Source organism: Pristiophorus japonicus, chromosome 5 (genome assembly GCF_044704955.1).
Source record: "Pristiophorus japonicus isolate sPriJap1 chromosome 5, sPriJap1.hap1, whole genome shotgun sequence".
Lineage (NCBI taxonomy): Eukaryota > Metazoa > Chordata > Chondrichthyes > Pristiophoridae > Pristiophorus > Pristiophorus japonicus.
This window is the reverse complement of record NC_091981.1, coordinates 74629874-74642993: the sequence shown is the minus strand read 5'-3', so window position 1 is coordinate 74642993 and position 13120 is coordinate 74629874. Positions and strand designations below refer to the sequence as shown.

Here is a 13120-nt window from a genome sequence, read left to right as displayed (position 1 = left end):
ATGGTCTCTGAATTAACTGTTTCATTCTCCATCCTAATGCAGAATTCCACCATATTATGGTCACTCTTCCCCAAGGGGCCTCACACAACGAGATTGCTAATTAATCCTCTCTCATTACATAACACCCAGTCTAAGATGGCCTCCCCCCTAGTTGGTTCCTCGACATATTGGTCTAAAAAACCATCCCTTATGCACTCCAGGAAATCCTCCTCCACCGTATTGCTTCCAGTTTGGTTAGCCCAATCTATGTGCATATTAAAGTCACCCACTATAACTGCTGCACCTTTATTGCATGCACCCCTAATTTCCTGTTTGATACCCTCCCGAACATCACTACTACTGTTTGGAGGTCTGTACACAACTCCCACTAACGATTTTTGCCCTTTGGTGTTCTGTAGCTCTACCCATATAGATTCCACATCATCCAAGCTATTGTCCTTCCTAACTATTGCCTTAATCTCCTCCTTAACCAGCAATGCTACCCCACCTCCTTTTCCTTTTATTCTATCCTTCCTGAATGTTGAATACCCCTGGATGTTGAGTTCCCAGCCCTGATCATCCTGGAGCCACGTCTCCGTAATCCCAATCACATCATATTTGTTAACATCTATTTGCACAGTTAATTCATCCACCTTATTGGGGATACTCCTTGCATTAAGACACAAAGCCTTTAGGCTTGTTTTTTTAACACCCGCTGGCTTTAGTTCAGAACAGTTCCACTTTTTTCAGGCGTTTTTTGGGGTGAGCGATATTGTGGGCGATATGTGTGCGAGGTGGTGAAAGTGACGGTGGGCAATCTCCTGGGCATTAGTTTCGGCAAATGTGATCTTTATGACAAAAAAAATGGGTGGGCGGCATTATTGAATCCAGTATTAATTGCTGTTGATTTCACTCATTCTGATGATTCCGCCCAAAAAAAGTGGGCGGGCGGTATTATTTTTTCCCGGCGTTATGCACATGGGGAAAGTAACGGTTGGCGATAAGTTTCCAAAAAATACCCGTCAGTTTCCATTTTGTGGCTAAATGGGCGGTATATGGGCGTTATACGTCATTTCAGCGGTAAAATGGATGTTAAGTGGGCGTTAAGCATACAAAATAAGTGGAAAATCTAGCCCATAGAATCATAGAATAGTACAGCACAGGAGGTGGCTATTTGGCCCATCACGTCTGTGCTCTTTTCAAGAGCAATCCAGTTAATCCCACTCCCGCGCTTTTCCCCCATATCCCTGTATGTTTTTCCCTTCAAGTATTTATCCAATTCCCTTTTGAAGGCTACTACTGAATCTGTTTCCACCACCCTATCAGGCAGTGCATTCCAAATCCTAACCACTAGTTATTTAAAGAAAAGTTTTCCCTCATGTTGCCTCTTTTGCCAATCACCTTAAATCTGTGCCCTCTGGTTATTGACTCTTTGGCCTTGGAAACAGTTTCTCACTATTTACTCTATCGACACCCTTCATGATTTTAAACATCTTCATCACATCTCCTCTTCGCCTTCTCTGCTTTAATGAGAACAACCCCAGCTTCTCCAGTCTATCCACATAACTAATCACTCATCCCTAGAATCATTCTAAATCATGCCACAACTGTGCTTATTCTATGTAAAAGAAATGTGTTGTTGTGTTAACAGTTTTTCTGTATGCCTAAATGTTCTTATGGTTGTTATTAATATATGCATTAGATAACTACACTTATAACCATTCATTATATTAGCCTAACATCTGTCTTTGGGAAAATGCTGGAATTCATTATTAAGGAAGCAGTAGCAGGACATTTGGAAAAACGTAATACAATCAAGCAGAGTCAGCATGGTTTTATGAAAGAGAAATCATGTTTGGCAAATTTGCTAGAGTTCTTTGAGGATGTAATGAGCAGGGTAGATAAGGGGGAACCAGTGAATGTGGTGTATTTGGATTTCCAGAAGGCATTCGATAAAGTGTCACATAAAAGGTTACTGCACAAGATAAGAGCTCACGGGTTGGGGGTATTAGCATGGATAGAGGATTGGCTAACTAACAGAAAACAGAGAGTCAGGATAAATGGGTCATTTTCCGGTTGGCAAACTGTAACTAGTGGGGTGCCACAGTGATTGGTGCTAGGGCCTCAACTATTTACAATCTATATTAATGACTTGGATGAAGGGACCGAGTGTAATGTAGCCAAGTTTGCTGATGATACAAAGATGGGTGGGAAAGCAAATTGTGAGGAGGACACAAATAATCTGCAAAGGGATATAGGCAGGGTAAGTGAGTGGGCAAACATTTGGCAGATAGAGTATAATGTGGGAAAATGTGAGGTTATCCACTTTGGCAGGAAAAATAAAAAAGCAAATTATTAATTAAATGGAGAGAAATTACAAAATGCTGAGGGACGTGGGGGTCCTTGTGCATGAAACACAAAACGTTAGTATGTAGGTACAGCAAGTAGTCAGGAAGGTAAATGGAATGTTAGCCTTTATTGCAAGGGGGATTGAATATAAAAGCAGGGAAGTCCTGCTTCAACTGTACAGGGTATTGGTTAGACCACACCGAGAGTACTGTGTACAGTTTTAGTTTCCTTATTTAAGGAAGGATATACTTGCATTGGAGGCAGTTCAGAGAAGGTTCACTAGGTTGATTCCTGAGATCAAGGAGTTGACTTATGGGATGTTTTCACTCATGGGGGAATCTGGAAATAGGGGGCATAGTTTAAGAATAAGGGGTCGCCCATTTAGAACTGAGATGAGGAAGAATTTATTTTCTCTGAGGGTCGTAAATCTGTGGAATTCTCTGCCCCAGAAAGTTGTGGAGGCTCGGTCATTGAATATATTTAAAGGTGGAGATAGACAGATTTTTGAATGATAAGGGAGTGTAGGCTTTTGGGGAGTGGGCAGGGAAGTGGAGCTGAGCCCAAGATCAGATCAGCCATGATCTTATTAAATGGTGGAGCAGACTCGAGGGGCCAAATGATCTACTCCTGCTCCTATTTCTTATGTTCTTATATATGGATCTGCTTTACAAAATTGCCAACAAGCACATACATATGTGCACCACTATATTTTCTTATGCACTGTTCAAACCTGTAAAAAAAAAAGTAATGGATGTTACCAGTAGTTGGTAAATGGCCACTGCCAGTGAGGTGAAATGGTTGGTGCAGAAGGTTTTGTAATGTATTTGCTTCATGGGTTCTTTGCTTAAGAATTCATAGCAACACATTGCTGTTAAAAATTAGTTGGTTTATTAACAAAGGTTTAACAATCACACTACAAATTACCAGTTCATCCACTAGGCTCACAACTGCATACTTCATTGTGGATGACCTAGACACAACTGACAGGGGTTTTATTGAGTCTTGTGAACATCACGTGACTGGCTGAGCCACTCACAATGCAACAGCTCTACAAACCTGTGAGCATACTCATAGGTGCATACATTACAATAATGTAATGGAATTTATGACATTTAATCAGGCCCTCAGGAGTCTTGGACGGTCTGCACCTGGGCAGGACCAGAACCAATGTCCTAGGAGGAGTGTTTGCTAGTGCTGTTGGGGAGGAGTTAAACTAATATGGCAGGGGGATGGGAAGCAATGCAGGGAGACAGAGGGAAACAAAATGGAGGCAGAAGCAAAAGACAGAAAGGAGATGAGTAAAAGTGGAGGGCAGAGAAGCCCAAGGCAAAAAACAAAAAGGGCCAATGTACAGCAAAATTCTAAAGGGTCAAAGTGTAATAAAAAGGCAAGCCTGAAAGCTCGGTGCCTCAATGCGAGGAGTATTCGGAACCCAGGAGAGGGCTCTGAGCTAGTTAGAGTGGGTGAGAGCACAGATGAACAGGACCCCAAGAAAGAATGCAAAAGGCAGGAGGCAACAGAGCAGAGTAGCACTGGGGTAAGTGTAAACCACAAAGTGATAGGAAGGGACAATATGTATGAATATAAAGGGGCTGCAGGAAGGGTCAAAACTAAAAATTATGGTTTAAAAACTAGTATTAAAACACTCTACCTAAACGCACGCAGCATTTGAAATAAAGTAAATGAATTGACGGCACAAATCATTATAAATGGGTATGATTTGGTGGCCATTACAGAAACGTGGTTGCAGGGTGGCCAAGACTGCGAATTAAACATACAGGGGTATCTGACAATTCGGAAGGATAGACAAGAAGGGAAAGGAGGTGGGGTAGCTCTGTTAATAAAGGATGATATCAGGGCAGTTGTGAGAGATGATATTGGCTCTAATGAACAAAATGTTGAATCATTGTGGGTGGAGATTAGAGATAGTAAGGGGAAAAAGTCACTGGTGGGCGTAGTTTATAGGCCCCCACATAATAACTTCACGGTGGGACGGACAATAATCAAGGGAATAATGGAGACATGTGAAAAAGGAACAGCAGTAATCATGGGGGATTTTAACCTACATATCGATTGATCAAATCAAATCGCACGGGGTAGCCTTGAGGAGGAATTCATAGAATGCTACGGGATTGTTTCTTAGAACAGTATGTTACAGAACCTACAAGGGAGCAAGCTATCTTAGATCTGGTCCTGTGTAATGAGACAGGAAAAATAAACGATCTCCGAGTAAAAGATCCTCTCGGAATGAGTGATCACAGTATGGTTGAATTTGTAATACAGATTGAGGGTGAGGAAGTATTGTCTCAAATGAGCATACTATGCTTAAACAAAGGGGACTACAGTGGGATGAGGACAGAATTAGCTAAAGTACACTGGGAACACAGACTAAACGGTGGCACAATTGAGGTACAGTGGAGGACTTTTAAGGAGCTCTTTCATAGTGCGCAACAAAAATATATTCCAGTGAAAAAGAAGGCGGTAAGAGAAGGGATAACCAGCCGTGGATAACCAAGGAAATAAAGGAGTATCAAATTAAAAACCAATGCGTATAAGGTGGCCAAGGTTAGTGGGAAACTAGAAGATTGGGAACATTTTAAATGACAGCAAAGAATGACTAAGAAAGCAATACAGTTTGCTTTGTGGTGACTTTCATTTCATCATTGTGGCCAAGAGGATGCTGTGATGGTCAGTAACAGAGGGAAGGTTTAGATAGGTTAAGCGAATGGGCTAAGGTTTGGCAGATGGAATACAATGTCGGGAAATGTGAGGTCATCCACCTTGGAAAAAAAAACAGTAAAAGGGAATATTATTTGAATGGGGAGAAATTACAACATGCTGCAGTGCAGAGGGACCTGGGGGTCCTTGTGCATGAATCCCAAAAAGTTAGTTTGCAGGTGCAGCAGGTAATCAGGAAGGCGAATGGAATGTTGGCCTTTATTGCGAGAGGGATAGAGTACAAAAGCAGGGAGGTCCTGCTGCAACTGTACAGGGTATTGGTGAGGCTGCACCTGGAGTACTGCCTGCAGTTTTGGTCACCTTACTTAAGGAAGGATATACTAGCCTTGGAGGGGGTACAGAGATGATTCACTAGGCTGATTCCGGAGATGAGGGGGTTACCTTATGATGATAGATTGAGTAGACTGGGTCTTTATTCGTTGGAGTTCAGAAGGATGAGGGGTGATCTTATAGAAACATTTAAAATAATGAAAGGGATAGACAAGATAGAGGCAGAGAGGTTGTTTCCATTGGTCTGGAAGACTAGAACTAGGGGGCACAGCCTCAAAATACGGGGGAGCCAATTTAAAACCGAGTTGAGAAGGAATTTCTTCTCCCAGAGGGTTGTGAATCTGTGGAATTCTCTGCCCAAGGAAGCAGTTGAGGTAGCTCATTGAATGTATTCAAATCACAGATAGATAGATTTTTAACCAATAAGAGAATTAAGGGTTATGGGGAGCGGGCGGGTAAGTGGAGCTGAGTCCACGGCCAGATCAGCCATGATCTTTTTGAATGGCGGAGCAGGCTGGAGGGGCTAGATGGCCTACTCCTGTTCCTAATTCTTATGTTCTTATAATGTTTACTGGCTCGTTTAATTCATTTTGGTAAAATAATATGGTAGATTTTTGCATCTGTTGTAGAGGTGTGACTATAATCTAAAATGCTCGTTGTAATGTTTCTGATGACATCTCTAAACATCTCACTTTTTAAAAGAAACATACTAGAGCAGTCAGGTGGGGAGTCGGGAGCGGAGTCAGGCGGGGAGTAAAGCAGTTGGGTGGGGTCTCCTCTCGGCCTGATTAAATATCCTAAATTGTTGTTATTGAAGCTGGTTTAGTTCTCTACAGCATACAGGGGGAGAAATTCAGTATTGTCCCGTTTGGGGACTGTAACACTGGGGAGGGACGAGACTTAGTGCCAGACGTAAAAGTCTCACTCCTCTCGATAAACTCGCGTTACTGCCCCAGGATAGAAGTGGAGCGCTTTAAGCATCAGAAGCGGCAACAAAAAGGTAGTTTTTTTTGCACTCAGCGACCTCCCCTTTAATTTTGCCCGGTAGCAGCCGGCTGGCAGATATCCATCCCTGAAGTCGTCCGGCATTGCTGCAGGGGTGAAAGCCAATTTCGGGGCTGGGGCACTAACTAGGAGATATGCAGAGCAATGACATCATTATCTCCGGGCGCAGGAAATAGGGGCGCAATGCCGTAACGCCACTGCTAAACTCCTGCCCATTATGGCGGGATTCATTAACAGCGTCGCGCCTGGGTGGTAAGGCATTTATGCCCCGGAGGCGCTAACAGGATGCATCGAATTTCTATAATGTGTTTGTAGAATTACTGTTTATTAAGTGTTCCAACCCCTCTTTTTATAAGAACAGGACATTGTGCCATTTAAATAGAAGACAGTTGCATGTGTCTTTGAGGATTGAAGATGCAATTGCTCTGTATTCTTGAAATAAATTATGGGTTCACTTGGAGGTCAAGTTGCAGATGTCTGGTTTCGGTTAATTGACAACAACAACAACAACAACAACTTATATTGTGCTTTTAATGTTGAAAAGGTCAATTAAGAAGTTGGACATACTGTGAAACTGGACTATTCTTGGAGAGAGCAAGCTGAGGCATATATTTCTAGATTACCTTTAATTTGTAAGAGAGATGAGCGCAGGAAGTAGACAGTGTACATCTCTCCTGTAGCAGCTTGGCTCAATGGTAGCACTCACACCTCTGGAAGAAATGGTTGTAATACTTAATAAACAGTAATTATACAAATATGTTACATGTTGTAGCGAACTGAATCTGGTATTCTACCAACCTCTGAGTCAAAAATTGTGGATATAAACCCAATCCCATGATATGAGCACATAATCTAAGCTGACACTTCATTGTGGTACTAAGGGAGCACTGCGTTGTCAGATGGGATGTTAAACCGAGGCCCTGTCTGCCTGTTCAAGTGAATGTGTCAATAGACACTCTTTGAAGAAGAGCATGGGAGTTCAAGTCAACCAAAGCCGCAGGAAACAGATTAACTGGCCATTTATCTCATAGGTGCAGGCCCAGTTATATCACTTTGGAGAAGCTGCAGAAATTCCAGGGAAGCTTTGGAGACGTAGCATAACATGCATCTGCCCCAAGTATAATGCAGAGGAAAATCTACCCCTTAATATGTGTTATGTGCTGTTGAAATGACCTTGCTCACAGTGGGTTGGAGGGGTTTTGCTAATTAGTATTAGGGACACTGATTTATAAGTTGGGATGGAAAAGAAATTGCCAAACACTTTTGATGATGATTATGCTCCTTTAAACTGCTGTGCAGCTATATTAATGTACTTTTTGTTAGCATGCATCTCTTGGAGGTACTCCAAGAGTAGTATAAGCCTTTAGGGGAATGATGGAATACCAAAGCCATATTGAGCTCAATTGTCCAATCCGTGCGCAGTGTTGAAAACCCCAGATGATTAGATCCAACACGAGAACTCTTCTTAGTGTATCAAAAAGGACGTCTGTTTAATTTGTTCACATTTTTTAAAGTTGCAGATTCTTCAAATGCATGAGATTGAAACAATCTGAACCCAGATAAACCTTGCAAAAAAGTATGCTGCTCACCCCAAGGGAGAGGCAGATTCTTTTTAGCCGAGTGTGTAGTATTGGGATCGTGTTACATAAGGTTTACAGCAGTAAAGCGGCGTTTCCTCACGGTCATTTCCACATTTCCGACCATATGTGAAAATAATTGTAACGCACAGGTAAATACAGCAGCAGACCCCACTTTGGCCTTATAATATCATATTGTAGTTCAGCATTGTGACAGCTGTCAGTTCAGGAGTTCAGTCCAGCCTCATTACACGACTCATTTTACCTATTTATCATAAGGCCAGACAAATTTAATCTTTCCCTTCTTGGCAAGGGACTTTGAGAAAACAGTAAGGGATGGAGGAATACACAACATTACACACAGTAACATGGAACATACCTGAAGCAGTGTAAATCCATGACCTGTTTAAAATCTCCAGTAGAATTGCACAATATACTCGGCGCCATTTCTTTCCCCAACAAGCAGGAATAAGCGCAATGTTAAATACAAATGATCCAGAGTATACTCTCAGATTTGTCTATATACTTGTAATGATAATTTTCCAGTCTGATGTGACCTGCCAGGTGCTGCTTAAGAAAGCAAATAACGCCTTTGTGCACTTAGATCACAGGGCCAGTGAGGGAAATGGTGTAGGGACTAATAATTGCTATTACTCCTATAGGAACAGGAGTAGGCTATTTAACCCCTCGAGTCTGTAATACCATTCAATGAGATCATGGCTGATCAGCATCCTAACTCCATATACCTGCCTTTGCCCCATATTCCTTAATACCTTTGGTTAATAAAAATCCATCAATCTCAGATTTCAAAATATTAATTGACCTATCATCAATTGCCATTGCAGAAGAGCGTTCCAAATTTCCATCATTCATTGCATGCAGAAGTGTTTCCTAACTTCACTCCTGAGAAGCCTGGCTCTAATTTTAGTCCTATTCTAGTCCTAGATGCCCCAACCAGCAGAAATAGTTTCTCTCTATCTCCCAGTTCCCATTAATATCTAAAACTTCGATCAAATTACCCCTTAACCTTCTAAATTCCAGGAGATACAATCCTAATTTGTGTAATTCCTCCTCATAATTTAACCTTTGGAATCCAGATATCATTCCAATAAATTTATGTTGCACTCCTTCCAAGGCCGATATATCCTTCCTCAAGTGTAGTGCCCAGAACTGAACACAATATTCCAGTATTCTAGTCCTCTAGATGTAAAAGTCAGTATTCCATCAGCCTTTTTGATTATTTTCTGTACCTGTCCATGACATTTTAATGATCATAAAATCAGAGATGGTTACAGCACGGAAGAAGGCCATTCGGCCCATCGAGCTCATGCGAACTTTCTGCAATGAGCACTTCAGCTAATCCCACTCTCCCGCCCTCACCCCGTAGCCCTGCAGATCTTTTTCCTTCAGGTGCTTATCCAGTTCCCATTTCAAAGCCATGATTGAGTCTGCCTCCACCACTCTTTCAGGCAGTGCATTCCAGAATCTTAACCACTCGCTGCATAAAAAGGTTTTTCCTAATGTCGCCTTTGGTTCTTTTGCCAATCACTTTAAATCTGTGTCCTCTGGTTCTCAACCCTTCTAACATTGGGAACAGTTTCTTCCTATCTACTCTGTCCAGACCCTCATGATTTTGAACACCTCTATCAAATCTCTCATTCTTCTCTGCTCTAAGGAGAAAAACCCCAGCTTCTCCAGTCTATCCATGTACTGGAAGTCCCTCATTCCTGGAATCATTCTCATAAACCTTTTCTGCATTCTCGCCAAAACCTTCACCTCCTTTCTAAAGTGCGGTGCCCAGAATTGGGCACAATGCTCCAGTTGAGGCCGAACCAGTGTTTTATACAGGTTCATCATAACTTACACACATTTGTATTCTATACCTCTACTTATGAAGCCCAGGATCTCATAAGCTTTTTTAACTGCTTTCTCAAACTGCCCTGCCACCTTGAACATATACTCCTAGGTCTCTCTGTTTATGCATCCCCTTTAGGATTGTACTCTAGCTTATATTTCCTCTCCTCATTCTTTCTACCAAAATGCATCACTTCACATTTTTCTGTGTTAAATTTCATTTGTCACGTGTCTGCCCATTCCACCAGCCTGTTTACAAGAAAAGCAGTGGTCATAAAACCGACCCCTGAGGAACACCACTATGTACCTTCCTCCAGTCCGAAAAGCAACCGTACACCACTACTATTGGTTTTCTGTCGCTTAGCCAATTTCGTATCCATGCTGCCACTGCCCCTTTTAATCAATAGGCTTCAACTTTGCTGGCAAGCCTATTATGTGGCACTTTGTCGAATATCTTTTGGGAATCCATATACACCATGTCAACCACATTACCCTCATCAACCCTATCTGTTACCTCATCAAAAAATTCGATCAAGTTGGCTAAACACGATTTGCCTTTAACAAATCCGTGCTGGCTTTCCTGAATTAATCCATACTTGTCCAAGTGATTTAATTTTGTCCCTGATTCTTGTTTCTAAAAACTTCCCCACTACCGAGGTTAAGCTGACTGGCCTGAAGGTGCTGGGTTTATCTTTACACCCTTTTTTAAACAAGGGTGTAACATTCTCCAGTGCTCTGGCACCACCCCCGTTTCTAAGGAGGATTGGAAGATTATGGCCAATACCTCTGCGATCTCTTCTTTCACTTCCCTCAGCGTCCTAGGATGCATCCCATCTGGTCCTGGTGACTTATCTACTTTAAGTACAGCCAGCCTTTCAAGTACCACCTCTTTACCAATTCTTATCCCATTCAGTATCTCCTCTCCCTCCTCCTTCACTATGTCTATGGCAGCATCTCCTTCCTTGGTGAAGACAGATGCAAAGTACTCATTTAGCACCTCATGTGCTAATTTAGTCTCCATGTGTAGTCTCCTTTTTGTCCCTAATCGGTCCCAACGCATGCTCTTACTATCCATTTACTATTTATATGCCCATCGAAGACTTTTGGATTACCTTATATGTTAGCTGCCATTCTATTCTCATACTCTCTCTTTGCCCCTCTTATCATCTTTTTCACTTCTCATCTGAACTTTCTATATTTAGCCCGATTCTCAAATGTATTCTCAATCTGACTTCTGTCATATGCGCTGTTTTTCTGTTTCATCTTACACTCTATTTCTTTCGACATCCCGGGAGCTCTTACTTTAGTTGCCCTGCCTTTCCCCCTAGTGGGAATGTACCTCGACTTTCCCCAAACTATTTTCTCTTTAAAGGCAGCCCATTATTCCATTACAGTTTTGCCTGACAATCTTGGAGTCCAATTTACCCGGGCCCGATCCGTTCTCATCCCACTGAAATTGGCTTTCCTCCAATTAAATATTTTTACTCCAGATTGCTCCCTGTCCTTTTCCATAACTAATCTTTTCATAGGATTGCATAGAATTTATGACACAGAAACAGGCCATAATAGCCCAAACAGTCAGTTTATGCTCCACTTGAGCCTCCTCCCATCTTTCCTTATCTAAATCTATCAGAATAACCCTCTATTCCCTTCTCGCTCATATTCTTGTCTAGCCTCCTCTTAAATGCATCTATACTATCCACTTCAACCACTCCCTGTGATAGCGAGTTCCACATTCTCACTACTCTTTGGGTAAAGAATTTTCTTCTGAATTCCCTATTGGATTTCTTGGTCACTGTCTTATTTTGATGGCCTTGAGTTATGCTCTTCCCAAGTGGAAACATTCTCTCTGTATCCACTCTATCAAAACCTTTCTTAAGCTTAAAGACCTCTACGAGCCTTTTTTTTAAAAAGAGAAAAGAGACCCAGCCTGTTCATTCTTCCCTAATATTTATACCCTCGCATTTCTGGTATTATCCTTGTAAATCTTATCTGCACCTTCTCCAGTGCCTCTATATCCTTTTTATAATATGGTGACCAGAACCGTACGCAGTACACTAAAAGTGTGGTCTAACCAAGGTTTGATACAGGTTTAGCATAATTTCCCTACTATTTAATTCTATACCTCTAGAAATAAACCCTAATGCTTGGTTTGCCTTTTTTATGGTCTTGCTAACTTGTGTCACAACGTTTAGTGATTTGTGTATTTGTACTCCGAGATCCTTTTGTTCTTCTACCCCACCTCCCTATACCTCACATTTTTTTGCTAATTATATGTCCAATCTGCAAATTTATTGATGTCCTCCTGTAATGTGTTGCAGTCCAGTATTGACTATCCGCCCCCCCCCAATTTGGTATAATTCACAAATTTAGAAATTGTGTTTTTGATTCCAAAGGCTAAATTGTTGATGTAATTTGTGAACAACTGTGGTCCCAGCACTGATCCTTGTAGAACACCCACTACCCACTTTCTGCCATTGTGAATAGCTACCCTTTACTCCTTGGAATCCATTCTGCTACTTGTCCCCTGACTCTACATTCTTTGACCTTGTTCATCAATCTAAACCTTATGATCGTATGAGCACTGTAGCCTAAACGTTCACCTACTGACACTTGTTCCACTTGACCTACCTCATTCCTCAGAACCAGATCCAGCAATGTCTCCTTCCTCGTTGGGCCAAAAACATACTGATCAAGAAAGTTCTCCTAAACACACTTTAGAAATTCTTCCCCCTCTCTGCCCTTCACACTATTCCTATCCCACTCTACATTAGGATAGTTGAAGTCCCCTATTATCACTACTCTATAGTTCTTGTGTCTCTAATTTCTCTGCAAATTTGCTCCTCCATATTTTTCCCACTAGTTGGTAGCCTATAGAATTCAACAAGTAGTGCACCTTTATTATTTCTTAACTCGAGCCATATAGATTCTGTCCTTGATCCCTCCAGGACGTCCTCTTTCTCCAGCACTGTAAAATTCTCCTTAACCAATACTGCCACACCACGCCCTATCTTTCCTTCCCTGTCTTTCCTAAACGCCCTATATCCAGGAATATTTGATACTCAATCCTGCCCTTTTTGAGCCACATCTCCATTATTGCCACGACATCATGTGGCTATTTGCGCCTGCTCTCACCAACCTTGTTTAGTATGCTTCGTGCATTCACATACATACACTGTAAAACTATCCTGTATTCTTTCTTAGTCTGATCCCACCTAATATCTTACTTTTTATTACTTTAGTGCTAACCATCTCTCCCAATTCTTTGTGCCTTTTGTTTCTCCTTTCCAATGCTACACCCTGGTGCCCATCCCCTTGCCATATTAGTTTAAACCCTCCCCAACCGC

At 41.8% G+C, this 13120-nt stretch overlaps 1 protein-coding gene across 7 annotated transcripts in view; it reads left to right on the top strand.

The window, feature by feature from the left end:
* fbxl7 (F-box and leucine-rich repeat protein 7) overlaps positions 1 to 13120 on the top strand; it is a 772156-nt gene that overhangs the window by 704662 nt on the left and 54374 nt on the right. Inside the window, exon 1 of one of the 7 annotated variants that reach the window (XM_070879886.1) lies at positions 7992 to 8071. The exons of the other annotated variants lie outside the window; for them this stretch is intronic. The gene's annotated coding sequence lies outside the window, so the exon portion shown is untranslated. Of the gene's footprint in view, positions 1 to 7991; positions 8072 to 13120 lie in introns of those variants that run through there. 7 annotated transcript variants of the gene reach the window in all.